At 41.4% G+C, this 17,487-nt stretch overlaps 1 pseudogene; it reads left to right on the top strand.

Moving 5' to 3' along the window:
* Nucleotides 1-10,120: 10,120 nt before the first annotated feature.
* On the top strand, nucleotides 10,121-17,119 carry LOC117638381 (annotated as a pseudogene).
* Nucleotides 17,120-17,487: the final 368 nt, after the last annotated feature.

The raw sequence follows: 17,487 nt of genomic DNA, 5'->3' as shown, positions 1-17,487 counted from the left end.
TTTAAGGTGGCTAGCAGCTGGTCCAAACATGGCGGTGCCATTATATAGGAGCTATCTTATTAAAGGTATTAAATTCAATATCAAGGCACAAGATGATGTGCGGACAACTCAAAATAGTGGAGTTTATTTACTTGCACATACCATGCAAGTTGCTAGTGCCAAGGATAAAAACCCAATTCTCTCAAATATGGGTTTCTATGGTGTCATTCAAGAAATTTGGGACCTTGACTACCAAAAGTTTACAATCCCAGTCTTTAGGTGTGATTGGATAGATAGTTCTGGTCTTGTAGTTGACGAACTTGGATTTACCCTTGTAGATTTGAGTAAAATTGGACATAGGAATGACCAATTTGTTTTGGCTTCTCAAGTCAAACAAATATTTTTTTTTGACGACCCGATGCATCGTGGTTGGTCGGTAGTGTTATCAATGCCTAATAGAGAATATAATGATGTTATTGGTGATGAAGTCTTAGGTGATGTGATAATTGAGTGTGAGCCATTTACTAGAGGATGCCAAATGTTGACACATTTGATGAACTGGTGGGTGAGTTAGGTGGTCAAAATATTCGAGATGGGTGTGAAGATATATGGATTGAATGATGCTTATGTAATTGGCAGCGTATGACATTAATTTTGTAATATATTGTAATGTGATTTCTTCACTTTCATTATACATGTTTTGGCCACAAAACAATCAGTGCAAAAAATACTGGTTCAGATTACATCATTATATTCTGCATAAAAAACGACGTCTGTTCAAATAAAACACGACGTTATGGTGAACCATTTATTCAGCATATTTACCGACGTCTTAAAGCAACGTAACAATGAAGAACCACGGCGCTATTGTGAAGCAATTATTCAGGATATCACGTCGGGGAAGGATTAAGAACCGCCATGTAATTCTAAATAACACGACTCCAATCCCATAATACCGACGTCTAAAAAGCGAGATAAATAATCTGAACGTTAAAAAATACGACGTCATCATACATTTTCCACGTCGCAAGTTCTTTTATAAGCGAAGAGGAACGAAATGAATTCCGACGGTAATTCATTATAACCGCCGTCTAATATCAATTAAACGACGTTATTTGTAATACGGCTCTCATCATAATCAACGCCGTCTATATGTTCTGTAATACGGCTCTCATTTATTTGGAACCGGCGTTGTTTAGAAGTTCAACGTCGTCTACATTAATAAGTGCGTCGTGAGTAATGAATACATATAAATACAACGTCGACTATATAAATGCCACCGACGTTGTTTTGCATTTCAACGTCAACTATATAAATACATACGTCGTAAATAATGACACCGACAACTATTTCCACGTCATCTTTTTTAGAAAAATCGAAGTGGAAAATTTATTTCACGACGGTTGTTTGTAAATAAGAGACGTAGTAGATTTCAATAACGTCGTCTTCTCATGTATTTAAAGGCGTCATATTTTTTCTTGTCGTGAAAATTATATTTAACGGCGTAGTGTTTTAGTTTTCGTCGTTGTATGTCTATCTTGCGGCCTTGTTCTTTTAATATGTGTCATATTTTTCCTTTTTAACGGCGGTGATTTGTTTGAGTTGGTCGTCTATTCTCATCCTCGACTATTTTTTAGAACTTTAGCAGACTAAACACGTCTGTTTTTATTTGTTTTCGACGTTGTTTTATTTAACAACGTCTAATATTTATCGTCGTTGTTTGTTTCTGAAAATAGGGCGTATAAATTTTGTAATACGACTCTCATATATTTGTAACCGACGTTGTTTCGTTGTTCAACGTCTACTCTATAAATACATACGACGTAAATAATGACACTGACAACTATTTCCACGTCATCTTTTATAGAAAAATCGAAGTGGAAAATTTATTTTCCGACGGCTGTTTTTATATAGGCGACGTAGTAGGAATCAATAACGTCGTCTTCTAATGTATTTAAAGGCGTCATATTTTTTATTGTCGTGAAAATGATATTTAACGGCGTCTTATTTTAATTTTCGTCGTTGTATGTCTATCTTGCGGCCTTGTTCTGTTAATATGTGTCATATTTTTCCTTTTTAACAACGGTTTTTTTAGAGAGTTGGTCGTCTATTCTCATCCTCGACTGCTTTTTTAGATCTTTTTGCAGTACAAAGGCGTCGTTTTGTATTTGTTGATGACGTTGTATATTTTAACAACGACGGTGATTTAGCGTCGTGGTTTATGAGGAAAAAGATGACGGTGGATTCCACGACCATTGAAAAACCGAATACACGACGGTGATTTACCGTCGTCTTTTTGCTTTTTTGTAGTAGTGATAACTTGGCCTTCTGCCCGATTCGCGCTGAATTGTTTTCGGGTTGTTATATTAAAGGCGTCAAATTTTTGGGGGCTGCACGAGATGACAAGTTGTGTACGCAAAATAGTAGTGTCCATGTCCCAGGTGGAGGCGAAAGTACGGACATTGATTTCTATGGCAAACTCACAACTGTCGTTCAATTGCTTTACAAAGATCGATACCAAGTGATCATGTTTAAGTGTCGATGGTTTGATAGCAACCCAAATAGGCCGGGAAGTGTTAAAATTGACCATGGCTTACTATCTGTGAACATTAATAGAACTTGGTATGATGACGACCCTTACATTTTGGCAAACATGGCAACACAAATTGTGTATCTAGATGACCCTAAAGCCGGGAGCAGTTGGAAAGTTGTTCAGAAGATGGATTATAGGAACGTGTATGCTATACCAGAACTAGACCCAACTGACAACGACGTCGACAATGTGGCTGACCAACGTTTAGAATCTTCAATGGAAAATGATGCGGAAACACTTCGAGATACACATGTTATACAAAAACCGTTTCAAATACAAGGAGTATCTTCAATCGAAAAACCGATTCAGTCAATTACAATTGACCTCAGGGATCTTTCAAGATTCGATGTTGCGGTGGGCCCGAGCAACGAAGATGATGTAGTTATAGAGGAGGGGGAGGAGGATTGGGAGACCGAAAGTGATGATAGCGACGATAACGAAAGTTATTATAGTCTAGATGATGAATAATTAAATTTTTTGTAATTTTATTATGCTAGTGTACAGACTTTGTGTAATACAAATGTTTGAATATATGTAGTTGTTATATCCAAACCTTATATATGTGGACAACTGAAACATTATTAAAATAAATTTAGTTATAAAACATTGGTAAATCAATATATCCAAACCCTTTTAATAATAAATTTTAATTTTTTTTTTTGACAAAACACGTTTACAAAATGAAAATGATACAAAATTTGTTATAAAACATTGATAAATAAATATATCCAAACCTTTTTCATACAAAGTTTGAAAATTATTGACACCAAACATTTTTCAAAAATGAAAATCCTTGCGCGACGAAGTAAACCTCGTCGTGCAAAGTTTGCGCGACCCACAATACACTAGTCGCGTAAAGTTAAAACATTGCGCGACAAAGTGTCATCCGTCACTCGATGAAAGTTTGCGCGACGAAAATCTTACTTTCGTCGCGCAAATATATATTATTTTATAACATATTATATATACACATATATATTTGAAATTGACGATCGAGTTAGTTCATTGTATTCATATAGGGTCATGGAGTGTAGCTGTAAAAAATCATCAAAATCGGAGTTAAAATAACCGTTAAATCATGACTTTTCATTTATAACCGTTCAAAAGTTTTGTCCCGTTACTTGATCTCTGAATGTTTTTTTTTTTCCGATTTTTGGGGTCTAAGATCTCGAAGTATAAACAAACAAGTTTGACGGCTGGATTACTGAAACTACTTTCGTAGAATGCGTTTGCCATCAAAACCATATATTCACCAACAATGAATAGTTTACTTATACTTTCGTTAAATATAACATAAGATTATGTGGTATCACCCTAGTGTAAACATCTTAAATTGAAGATCAAATTTAGTAATTGTATTCATATAGGGTCAAGAAAAGTAGCTGTAAAAAATCATAAAAATCGGAGTTAAAATAACCGTTAAATCATGACTTTTCATTTAGAACCGTCGAAAAGTTTTGTCCCGTTACTTGATCTCTTAATGTTTGTTTATTCCAATTTTCGGCGTATACGATCTCGAAGTATAAAAAAAACAAGTTTGCCGGTTGGATCATTAAAACTAGTTTCGGGTTTAGGGTTTCCGGGGTTTAGGGTTTAGCGTTTAGTGTTTAGGGTTTGCGCGACGAATAAGTTTCATTGGTCGCACAAAGCCTGCAGAGAACAGTCTTGCGCGACGAGCGTAGGCTTCGTCGTCGCGCAATCTCAGTCAGCCCTTTCACCCTCTTCCTCCTTGAAACTTAGTCAAAAAAATTTTCGAGTTTACAGAAAGCAGACTTGCGCGACGCTGTCCATATTCGTCGCTCAATCTCTCAGCCAATAAACCCTAAACCCCAAATTTTGGCGGAATTACAACATTGCGCGACAAATAAGTTTCTTTGGTCGCACAAAGCCTGCAGAAAACAGTCTTGCGCGACGAACGTAGGCTTCATCGTCGCGTAATCTCAGTCAGCCCTTTCACCCTCTTCCTCCTTCAACACTTAGTCAAAAAAATTTTCGAGTTTACAGAAAGCAGACTTGCGCGACGCTGTACATGTTCGTTGCGCAATCTCTCCGCCATTAAACCCTAAACCCCAACTTTTGGCAGAATTACAACATTGCGCGACGAGTAAGTTTCTTTGGTCGCACAAAGCCGGTAGAAAATAGTCTTGCGCAATGAAGGAAGGCTTCGTCGTCGAGCAATCTCAGTCAGCCCTTTCACCCTCTTCCTCCTTGAACACTTAGTCAAAAAAATTTTCAAGTTTATAGAAAGCAGACTTGCGCGACGCTGTCCTTCTTCGTCGCGAGTTTACAATCTGTCCATATTGGTCGTGCAATCTGTCTGCCAATAAACCCTAAAACCCAAATTTTGGCGGAATTACAACTTTGCGCGACGAATAAGGACAGCGTTTTTCAATATCTCCCGCTAAACCCTAAGCCCTAAAATTTTGGCGGATTGACAACATTGCGCGAAACGATGTTATGCAGCCCAACCCTACCCTGATACCAAATTTTGCCAAATATTGCGTCGTCGTCGCAAGAGTCAATTAAAATATTTTGCACGACGCTTTTGTTTGTTCGTCGCGCAAAATCGAATAAAATTTCAGAAACGACGCGATGGCCTCCTTCTTCCCCAGATTAGTTTTTTTGCCCTAACTCTCTCTCTCTCTCTCTCTCTCTCTCTCTCTCGCCGTCAGCTCAGCCCCCTACCCCAGTGGATTTTGGACCGCGCCGCCACAACGGTGGTACCCCGGAGCTTCCCCGCCGTCACCGTCGAGCCAGCCGCACCGGTCATTCTCTCTCCTCCGGCGACCAAATTCGACACCTGAGGTATGGTTTCTGTCCTATTTTTGATGCTTTAGCTGATGGTTGGGTAGGATTTCTGTAATTGTTGCAATAGGGCAGTGGATTTGAAACCCTAAGTTTCGGCTGGTTTTTGAATTTCAATTCCGGCCACTTCTGGCCATTTTTCGGGGTAGGTCCGAGAACAAAAGTGGCTCCAATTGATGTTTTGAACCTAGGGTAGGAACCTTGGCCCTTAGTTTTTAGAATTTTCCGGCGATTGGTATCGCTTTGGACACCCATGCTGCCGGCGGCGTGTGGTGGCGCGTGGGTTACTGTAGCAGTCATGCATTGGGTCCCAGTGCAATCCCCTAGTTGTCACGAGCGCGTAGGTGTTTTCGGATTGGAATTTGGTTACCGTTTGAGTCTCGAACGGATTTTGCCTATTGTGCGATTTTCGGGTTTGTTATGTTCGGACCGTTGGATCGAACTCAAACTCACGTATGGTGTACCTTGTATTTCTAGGATCGTCTAGGATTTGACGGATCGTGGATCGGAGTCCCGGATACTCCGAACTCGCAAACCCTAGGTCAAGAATCTTAATAAAATTGTATGTGCTTTCAAATATTCGTATATTTTATTAATTTGTATGTGTATTAATGAAATTGTGCAGATGTCAGACCTGATTAGACGTCGTAGGGCGGTGACGACTACGCAGAGTTCGGAGCCCCCGCTCAGCCGACATCTGCTGCCACTGCGCATCTGCTGCCACTGCCAGCACTGATGGACCACTTGGCAGTTGGTCCCGCGGGGTCCCAGGCGCCTGCTTCATCAGCTTCATCAGTGGCGCAGCCTGTTAGCGCCAGGCGGCGTCATCGGCCCGCCAGCACCACCGACACCACATCCACTGATGCGTCGGGGTCACAGCCAGGTATAGATTTCCTTAAACTCCAGTTATTTTTATTTTTGTTTTTATTTTGTTTTTGTTTTTGTTTTTGTTTTTGTGTGTGTATTTTATTGTTAAATTTGTTATTTATTTAACATTAATGTCATCTTTCTTTGCAGCCAAGAAGAACACCCGAGGGCCGTGTCGGCAGTTGAAGACGGCGAAGGTCACCCGGGTGACCAACAGTCGTATCAACATCGGATACGACGAGCGACATCGGGCTGCACCGACGGCGGAGTTGCATAGCTCCTTGGCCCACGACATTGGTCATGTCATTCGGAGCCATTGCCCGATGAAATGGAAGTCTTGGAAGGTGATGCCAGACGAGACCAAGACGGAGGTTCGCGGCCAGTTGTCGGTATGTAGGCCTTTTAATTCTTTTTCTTTCAAACTTTATATTTCTATTATTTAAATGTATGTAATTAATTTATTGCAGACGAACTACAACTTGGAGGACCTGGACGACGAGTCGTTGGCGTACGTCAACAGACTCTTCTCTGAGAGGTACAAACAGTGGAAGAGCGACTTGCACCACTATTTTGAGGCGTTTGATGATCCGCAAGTCGCTCTTCAGGAGGGTTGCCCGAAGGAGCTTGAGGGGCGGGAGGATAGTTGGGCGTGGCTCTGCGCTCATTTTCAGGCACCCGCTTTTGTGGTAATTTGTAATATGAATTTCAAATTTATTATATTTTTCTTACTAATGTTTTTTTAATTTTTTATATTTAATTTCAATTTCAACTAATACGTTTTATTTTTTGTATAACAGAATAAAGCCAAAGTCAATAAGGGCAATAGGAAGAAGAAGACTCTTCTCCATCATTCGGGTTCCAGGCCCTTCTCCTATAGGATGGATGCACGGCGGCAGGTAATAATAAAATAATTTTTATTTAATTTTTAATATTTCATTATTCTTAATTTATTTTTTCGTACTAATATTTTTCTTCTCTTGTTCAATTTAGGGGGGGTCCAAATTCCCAGAGATCGACGTCTTTGGCGACGTTTATGTTCGACCTGGGAATGAGTTGGCCGAGTCCCTTCATGTAAGTATTATTTAATTTTAATTCTTATGTTACGCATTCAAGTTTAAAGGTTATTATATGAATGTTTTAATTTATATTTTATGTTATGCTAAACAAACGACGATGGTGGAGAGGAGCCAGTTGGTTCTTCAGGAGTCCGCCTCCCAACTTCCTCCCGATACTCCGATCGAGTCTGTGGATCCTCCACAGGATGCTGGGTTTCAGATCTTGACGGAGACATTGGATCAGACTCTAGGGAGGAGACCGGGGACATATTGTCGAGGGATGGGGAATGCCAGGCGGAGGGAACCCAGACCCCGTTCATCAGCACAGTCAAACAGTCAGGTCACTGCTTTGACAGCACAGGTGGCCACTCTTCAGAGTCAGATGTTGGTCATTCTGCAGTCCCTCGCACAGTTCGGCATTCCAGTCTCGCATTTTGATGCTCCGACCTCCGAGCCCGTCCATCCCGAGCATCCCCACCAGACGACGGCCCCTATAGAGCCCCAGACCTCTGAACCGCATGTGCCAGACGACAATGTAGATTTTGGAACATTATTTGATTAGTTTTTTTATTTTCATAATTATTTTTTAAATATTTCTCTTGCAGCATACATTTATTTTATATAATAAATCTGTTCTTTACAATTCATTTTTTTTATTGGAATTTCATTTTATTACCCAAAAAAAAAAAAAACCAAATTTATTTTTTTATAAAATTAAAAAAATGTAATATTAAAAATATATAATAATTATATATATTAATTTTGAGCCACGAAAATCTTTCTCGTCGGGCAAAATTTATATATTACGAGATAAAAATGATTCATTTTTTTAAATACATATAATTTATTCTTGCGCGACGAACATTTTCATTGCTCAAAAAAGATTTGCGCGACAACAGTTTTTCATCGCACAAAATGTGTAGACACGAATTGCGCGACGAAGAACTCTTGGTGCCGCAAATGTCTACTAGACGTATTGCGCGGCGAATATTATTCGCCGTGCATTGTTGTGGCAACGAACCTTCTTTCGTCGCGCATAAGTTTGTGTGATAAACTATTGCATCGTCTCTGAACTTTTTGTGTAACAAAGGGTAACTGTCGCACAAATTTGCGCGACGAGTGATACAATCGGTCGCGCAAAGTCTTTCTTCACGATCTTTGCACGACAGATTACACGCGACGAATTTTCTGTCGCGCTTGAGTTTGTGCGACTAAATGTAACTCTTTGTCCACGTAAGATATTGGTCGGCAACATCGCTAAATGGCATATAGATCCAAGATATATTTTCACTGACCCAGTAATAGTAGATTGCCAGAAATTTAGTTGGATATGCAAACTCCAAATTCAATAGTAATAAAAAAGGAGAAGGAATATGTCACTTATCTTTTTGGAAATGGTGGACAATGGAAGACCCATTCTCAGATTGATGGTGATCAGCCTCCTTTTGCCATGCAAGTGGGTGTTTTGTTGAATTGCTGAATAGCAATTGAATATAAGCGAACCACGTATCCTGCACTTGGATTGGCATGTCCATCTTCCTGAGCATTGGGTACCCAATATGCTGCCAAGGAATGTCGAATGGTAGGGCCATGTAGAATATATTTCTTCAAGGAGGTGCCGAACGGTAAGGGCTCATGATCTGAAGGTGACTGGCATTCAACACTCGCCATTTTCTCTTTGGAATGAATTATGTGGGCTTCCCCTTGGACTTGAAATGAAGGTGCGGGTGTCTTCGGCAACGATCCAATTTTGGATGTTATGGATGTGGTCATTCCGGCTATTTGTGAAAATAGACATGTGGGTGTCTTGGGTCATTATTGCTCAAAGTGTTGAACGGTAGCTCATGAAAAATAAGAAGGTGGAGATGTCTTTATTTGGCCAATCGGTTGGCTTGAAGGATGAGGTGCCGAACGTCACTGTGAGTCTCGCAACCTTTGCATTGATGATGAAGTGTCTCTAGGGTGACTTGAGTAATTATTCAGTCTGTGGGTGCCGAACGGCAGCTTTGGTTTCCACTAGCATTTAAGGGGAGCATGACGCGGGACGTTCGGAAGCTGGTCAATTGGCCTAGAGATGGTGATCTTTCAAGGCTCTTGGGTGCCTTGAGCAATATCCTGGATTGGTGAACCGTTCGGTGGTTTGGACAAAGACCAACCATGAGTCAGGAGATTTGGGAGCTTCTGGAGCTGCTCCTAGAATTGTTGATCTGAAGCTTCCCAAAAAAAAAAAGAAGACAAATTATGGTTGTTGGTTATCAACAACATTATCCCTCAAATAATAATAAACAATAAGCAATTAGTCATGTTGCTTATCATTTGCAGATTATTCACGTGGCCTAGCCTTGGATTTCTTCATTCCAGTGGTGGTCTTCCTCTTTTACCCATGCAAGCCATGCAAGACAGGGTGCCGAAGGCGTCGTTCACGTTGGAGAGGCCGAGTGCTGAAAGCATCGCACGTGACGAGTAATGCCGAGGTGTCGAACATATCGCTCGCACCGAATAACGAAGAGGTGCCGAACGGTAACAACATTGTATTGAATTTGCTAAAGTATGCACTGCCAAAGGGTGCTGAATGACACTTTATTTTATGACAGTGGGTGGTGTTCAACACTTGCAATTGGCTCTTTGAGGTGAACCACGTGAACTTCCATTTGCATTGAAATGGTGGCTTGCTCTCTGGCCATGCAAACCATGTAAAGTAATATCCTTGGTTGGCATCTTCCCAATTGAAATTCTTCAAGGTGACCTAACGGTAGGCTGCTTTTGCAAATATGTCTTCTGTATGCTGGTGCCTTCAAACCCCAGGGTGTCTTCGACACAAATGGTGCTAAACGGTAAGCCAAAATATGATGCTGGAAAGGGTGCTAAGGGCACTAAAGGAAAGGAAGAACATAAGCTTTTTGTGTTGATTTCCACAGACGGCGCCAAGTGTGTGAGGATTTGGGCAAGCGATAGACATATAGAAGACAAGATATACGTGGTTCACCTGAATGATGGGCTACGTCCACGGAGAAGGATGTTCTCATTATGATAATATTTGTTTACATTTGTACAAGGGGATTAGACCCAAATATAAAGATAACAAGTGAGAAGCCCAGCCTAGAGATGGATACAGAAAAGAGTCCCTTTCTCAGGGGTGAGTAGTCTTCTTTTATAGGTGAGAGGGAGTCTCCATCTCTTGTAGTTTTCCGATGTGGGACTCCTCTTGCTTTGCTTAGAGTTGTGACTTGTGGTAATGCTTCTTTGGCTAAGGTGATGACCTCTCAAAGCATAGCATGTGGATGATCTAGACTAGCTAGTTGCTCGGTCAGTTATGATACTACCAAAGATTATCTAGAAATGTGTAAAAATTTCATAAACTATGGAGGAGGTCTTCCATTAGCTCTTAAAACTTTGGGGTCTTTTTGTTATAAAAGAAGTCGAGATGAATGGAAGAGTGCACTAGATAAACTGAAGCAAGCTCCTGACAGAAAAAAATTTCAAATTTTGAAAATAAGCTATGATGGACTAGAGGAGATGCAGAAGAAATTTTTTCTTGATGTTGCATGTTTCCATAAGTTTGATGACAAGGAAGAAGTGATTGAGATACTAGACAGTTGTGGTTTTGTTGGCACTTGTATTGTGATACATGTTCTTATTGAGAAATCTCTCTTGTCTATTTCAAACACGTGTCTGTTCATTCATGATTTGATACAAGAGATGGCATGGGAGATTGTTCATCAAGAGTCTTTTGACGAGTCAGGTGGTCGCATTCGCTTGTGGCTTCACAGTAACATTGTTCATGTACTCACGAACAATACGGTAAGAAGTTGAACAAAAACTAAAATACCAAAGCCTTGGATAACGTACTATAATTCCATTAAAAACGATAAGAGAGACTTGATTATGACATTAACTTTTCTTTTATTCCTATTTACAAGGGAACCGAAGCCATTGAAGGCATAGTCCTATGCTTGCGTGAATTTGAAGTGGCACACTAGAATCCTGAAGCATTCACTAAGATGTGTAAACTAAAGTTGGTCAAGATTAATAATTTAAGCCTTTGTTTGGGCCCAAAGTATCTTCCCAATTCCTTAAGGTTTCTGAAGTGGAGTTGGTATCCTTCCAAATTAGGGCCGTCCTTGAGATTTTGAGGGCCCTGTTCGAAATTTAAATTGGAGTCTTACATAATTTAATACAAAAATATTATAAATACAAATTTGCCATAACTTAATGCCATAAACAATTTTTTTTATAACTAAAAGTCACCATCAATAAACATGTAATGACAATCAAATATCAAATTCATAAAAATTTAAATATTTCCATTTGATAAAGTTAAATATTTGTATGTTTGGTACAAAAATAAGCTCCTTGTGCCCTTATAAGGTCCCTTTCTATCTCCTATAAGCAATCTGTGTTTAATAGGAAAAATAAAAATAAAAATGGCAATCTATGTAGCATGTGATTCTTTAACAATGAATCATCAAGATTCAAGAGCTCCTCTTTGAGATTAAGTCAATTCCTCGATTTGTATTTTTCTAAGTCTTTTTGTATATTCAAAAACGTATTTTCTAGTAGGTGGCATGTTTAGATTACAAAGAAAAATTCCAAAACCCTATAACCTGGAAGAAAACCCCAGCAAGAAATAGATAAATATTTCTAAAAACCATATTCTAATATAACCAATCATCATTATGATAATAATTTAATAAAATAAGTCATGTAATATATAGATTGAAATTTAGATAAATACCTGAATTTGAAATGATCTTTGAATCTGACTATTTGATTTTGAGTGGCCTTTATGAATTTAGGAATTATGGTTTTCTCTTTTTGGGGTTGAAATTCTTGAAATTGAAAAAACAAGAAAAATTGTCAAAGGATTGAAAAAAGAACCAAAGAGAGATTGATGAATGATGATGATTATTTATTAGAAAATCAGAGTTTAAGAGAAAGAAGAAGCCATGAATTTCATTTATTTATTTTTGGTTTTGAATGGAGAAAGTATTTTTCTTGAAAAAGAATATATATATATATATATATATATTTTAAAGGTGTGCTTTTGTTTTCCTTTTTTTTAATTTTATCATTATGTAAAGTTTTTTTATTAACTTGTTACAATAAAAAATAACATATAAGAAGGAGAATAGATTGGCATTAATGAGAATCGAACTCATGCGCCTCTATTAAGTGGAGATGCGCTGGAAAGCCAACTCCACCGCGCACACTTTTGTGCAAATATTTAGCACGCTCTAGTATATATACACATATATAAGATAAAGAAATTTTTTTTTTCAAGGGCCTTGTGCGGTGACGCCACTTGCACCACCCCAGGGCTGCCCCTGCTCCAAATGTCTGCCACCAAGTTTTCAACCTGTTGAACTTGCTGAACTTCGTCTGCAGCATAGCAAAATTGTTCACCTTTGGAATGGAATAAAGGTAGACCTTTTTAGAGCTATTTCTTTTCAATTTCAATAAATTGTAAGGTTCTTGGAAGTTATTTAATTTAATATACCATTTTCACAGTTTGTTCGGTACATGGTGAAGTTGAAATCAATTGATCTTAGTTACTTTGAGAACTTGACGAGGACTCCATATTTCACAGGTACTCAGAATCTTGAGAGGCTGGCTTTTGAAGGTTGTACTAATCTTGTTCTGATTCATCCATCCATTGCCTCTCTCAAAAGACTAAGAGTTTTGAATTTTAAAAACTGGAAAAGCATTAAGAGTCTCCCAAGTGAAGTAGAACTGGAATCTCTTGAAACGTTTGATCTTTCTGGGTGCTCAAAAGTTAAAAGATTCCAGAATTTGTGGGAGAAATGAAGAATTTTTCGAAGCTTTCTTTAACCTTCACTACTGTTGAGCAAATGCCTTCATCAATGATACCTTTGATCCCGAGTTTGAAGGAGATTGATATGAGTGGAATTTCTATGAGAGATGCGTCATCCGCCCTGGTTCTAGTGAAAAATATCGAACTGCCTAGATCATGGTATTCTTTCTTCAGTTTTGGCTTACTTCCAATAAAGAATCCCCACCCTGTGAGTCTGGTGTTAGCTTCCTTAAAGGATTTACGCTTTTTTGATGGGTTTCTCTCGTTAGTGGAGGAGAGAAAAAGAAGGAAAATAAATATTAAAATAAAATGAAAGAAAGGACGGGAAAATTTGAAGAAAGCGAATGGAAGATGTTGATGCGTAAAAATGGTTTGGGAACTTTCCTGCTCAACTTAGTGATGTTGGGCCTTCGGTATGCTCTGGGCTTCGGTAGAGCGCCTGATCTGTAATATAGCAAACGCTCGGTAAGACCTAGGGCACCGGTGTGGTACCAGCCGAAGGCTCTCTGGTACTTAAGTAAGTACGGATTTAGTAAACTTGAACTGACAAATCAATAGGCAGTATGCCATAAGTTCTGATTACCTTCATTTTGGGAAATTGTGCTCCTTTTATAAGGCTTGGGAGGTGTGCTAATTGAGTAGATTTTTGATGTGGGACTGTCGACATCGATTGTGGGACTGCCACGTGTCCTGGAGAAGGAGGTTGCCCTAATCGATGAATCGGTAGGCTGGGTGCCGAATGTTACCATGGTCAGGCTCAATCTTGTCCACGTGTCTGGTTCTCATAGGCTGCTCATTTTGGTATAAACAGGAGTCCCCCAAGTTCTCATTCGAGAGTTCTCAGAAGCGGACTTGATATTCTCTTCGGTAAGCAAAATGTTGTCCTACCGTTCGGCAATTTAGCGGATGGAGGGGCTTAATCTTGGCTCCTCTGTGCGTCTTTATTTGGAAGCGGATGTCTGGGGATTCAGAAGGATGCTTCAAACGAGGAGTGATGGGACTGAAGGGCGCTTCGTCTTCTGCGCCCCGCGTCTCAGATCATCCACAGAGCAAATGACATGTGGAATGTCCACTCATGCGGAGCGGCGCATTAATGTGCCATTTGGTTTTCCGTGGCGTACCGTTGCAAACCCTCGCCCTATAAATAGGGGTGACTCCGGAAGAGAAACTCAGTTTACATTTGTGAGTGAAGCGAGAGCTCTACTGAGGCGATTTTCCGCTAGAGTTAACGGTAACCAAGGCGACTTCTGACAAAGCTAACGGCAGCTAAGGTGATTTCCTACGAGGTCGAACTACAATCCAGACTATTTTTCGGAATCCAAAGCTTGAAATAAGGTACTGTTCGGCGCTCTTTATTTGATACTCCTATTCTGTGCACGTCCTTCCTTGGCATGAACTAGACTGACCATATGGCTCCGTTCGGTAGTCTAGTTGCCATAGGTAGTGATGTTGGAATCGGTAGGCTGGTCTTTTGCATGGCCCTTAGTTTCCTTTTTTTGTGTTTTGTAGATGTCTGATAGCGAGTCACCATTCGAGAGTGACCCCAATGCTTTCGATGGGGAGTCATCGGATGGTCTGTTTGATACAGATAATGAGGCCGTGAGTCTCTAGGCCAAGGGCAGAGAAGATACTGATGTCAAGATACTCGGTGAAGGCCCAAGCTCCTTTCCTACACATGGCATCGGGAAAGGGCTTATGACAAGGCAATCAGTGTCGTTGGCAGTGGTATACCGTGACGGTAGTAATGTCGGCATGGGCCAGCACTGCGAGTTCCCATATGGGGGACACTCGGGTGCCATAGGAGCATACCAGTCATCAATCGGAGGCCTCCACATCTGGTCGTGGAGAGCCATCTGCCGAACCCGAATCTCTGCCGAAAGTTATAATAGTTCATTAGGGAAACCCTAGGGTGCCCATAAGCGTGCCAAAGGAAAATATTTTTGGGGTAGATTACTTAGAGCCCAATAAGATTTTCGAAAGGGAGATAGCCAAGCTTCGTGCTGAGTACCTTATCCAAGATTCGGTAAGGATGAAGATTCCAAGTCCTACCGAATCACTCAGCAAAAGGACGATGAAGTCGTCTTCTTCACCGATGTTCTTCTGCAGGGGGTTCGGTTGCCACTACAGCCTGTCGTGCAGAAGATACTGGCCCATATCGGGTATGCTCCTGGCCAATATAATCCCAACTTTTGGGTGGCCTTGATGGGAGTGATTGTGGCGTTCTGTGTTGCCGGGGAAGGGTAGCCTTCCCACGAGCAATTCTCCTACCTGTACAGTGTCACGAAGTCCAAGTGTGCCGATCAAGGAGGTTGGGTTCAGGCCAATTGTCTCCGAGCTTCCGAGCGGGGCCATTTCTTGAGCGCTGTGCCGACTGCTCCTGTCTGTTGATTGGGAGTCGCCATCGGGACGGCCCGTCCATTTCCACATCCCTACCACCTTTAAAATAACTGGTAGGTCAACATGCCGGTCAGTAGGTCGATTGTTGTGCCTTTCCTCAGAGGTCTTAACCTTGCTATGTTTTTGTTTGATTTTTTGTAGGCAAGCTAAAGTAACTGAGCCCCACTCAATCAGAGATTCGGCAGATCGATAGGGTGAGGCTAAAAGCTCCTGCCTCTGACAGGGTGTACCCTTAGTTCCTCTTTACCGAGAACCTCATCAGAGCCAAAGTTGTCAGCCCTGCCGAGAGTAAGTGCACTTCACTTGCCTTGTATGTTTGCTCATATCATGTTGATTGCTTACCAAATCTTCATTTTTGTACAGTGACGGACTCCAGGAGAGCCGCCGAAGCCAAAAGTATGAATGAATCTTCAAGAAGGCGTCTCATGATCTTCAAGAAGGCGTCTCATGCTGGGCCTACTGGGGAAAAAGAAGAATCGACAGCCGGAGGCGACCCCTGTGCAGGCAACGAACGTTGATCCCAAGGAGCAGACTCTTGCCGAGCAGCTGCGACAGTTGAATGGCAGCCTATGTAGAAGAAAACTGACGGGCTGACTCAACACCGAAGCGGGGGCAGCCTATTGAAGACATGACCTCCAAGGCTGCCGGGAAGCGACCGTTCAAGGTGGACCTTGATGCTGAGCCCGTGCTCAAGCGTGGTCGACAATCGGACATGCCGAAGGCTATCTTTTCGGTCGAAGATCACGAAGGCCCTGCCCGAGCCTATCAACATTGCCTGCCCTTTGAAGACGGTCCAGTTTGCGAACCATATGATCCTTGGTTCGTAAATGGAATTGTCGGAGATTGAGGTGCTGTCGAAGAAGCTCTTTTGGGAAGAAGCCGGCCGTGCATTCCATCTCCATGCCTCGGCAAGTTTCCTGATACCCATGTGTGGCCATCGTTCGATTTCAAACTTCTTTTGAACTTTTATTTTGTTTTCCAGCCGTCGATGGCATGTGGTTGTGCATGAAGCAGGCCATCACTGTTGCCGAGGGCACCAAGAAGGCTTATGAGGATGGTCGCGTGAAGGTTGCCAAGGCAGGCAAGGCTCTCCAGGATCACGCTCATCTGCTGAAGGAAAAACAAGCCGCCGAACGGCAAGTTAAAGCTTCGGAGGTTAAGCTGGCAGAGATGAGAGTGGCTCTGGAGACCGCGTTGTTGGCGGCGAGAGATGCCAAGGAGGCAAAGGCAGCTGTGCTGGTGGTGCTAGAAGAATCTGAGTGGGCAAAGGCTTCGGAGATCGAGGCTGTCGTTCTAGAGGCGATAAGGGGCTACCGTTCATCCGAGGAGTTCACTGGCTTGCTAGACAGTAAGGTGGGCTCAGAGATGGCGGATCTCCTCTGTCGCTTCAAACGGTACAACCCCAGACTGAAGCTAAACCTCAACTTCATTGCCGATCCTCCTCTTTTACTGGAGGGCATCTTCGAGGAAATGATTGAAGAATATAAGGGGGAGGCCGCTCCGGAGAAGGCCTTTGCTGCTAAGGGCCCTGCTGTTGCCGAGGAGGGTCCTGCTGATGCTGCTGGCCAGGGGGCCGCCGCTGATGCTGTTGGTGAGGGGGCTACCGCTTAATTTTGCTCTGTAGCTTTGTGTTTATTTTCCCTGTATTTGCCATAAGGCAGCTTATCCCAAACACCTTGAGGCCGAGGGTATCTCTTAATATATTTTGATATTTAATTGCTTTTGATCATTTCTGTATTCTTTATTGTCACCGAGGGCTAACAGTTTTTAGATATCACCACAAGTGAGTCTTTAATCGGTAGGGGACTAGGGCTTAATCATTTTAATGCCGAAGGCAAAGTAATAGTGATTGCCTAGCGAGCCCCTAATCAGTGCTGTATTTAGACTTAAGTATTTTTAATTGCCGAAGGCAAACCACATGTATGAATAAAGAATTTTCTTCAATTTGGCAAATTTGCAAGTGCAGATAGGATCGGTAG

Source organism: Prunus dulcis, chromosome 8, assembly GCF_902201215.1.
Source record: "Prunus dulcis chromosome 8, ALMONDv2, whole genome shotgun sequence".
NCBI classification, from domain to species: Eukaryota; Viridiplantae; Streptophyta; class Magnoliopsida; order Rosales; family Rosaceae; genus Prunus; species Prunus dulcis.
Note: the sequence above shows the minus strand (reverse complement) of the source record. Positions and strands in the feature narration are given on the sequence as shown.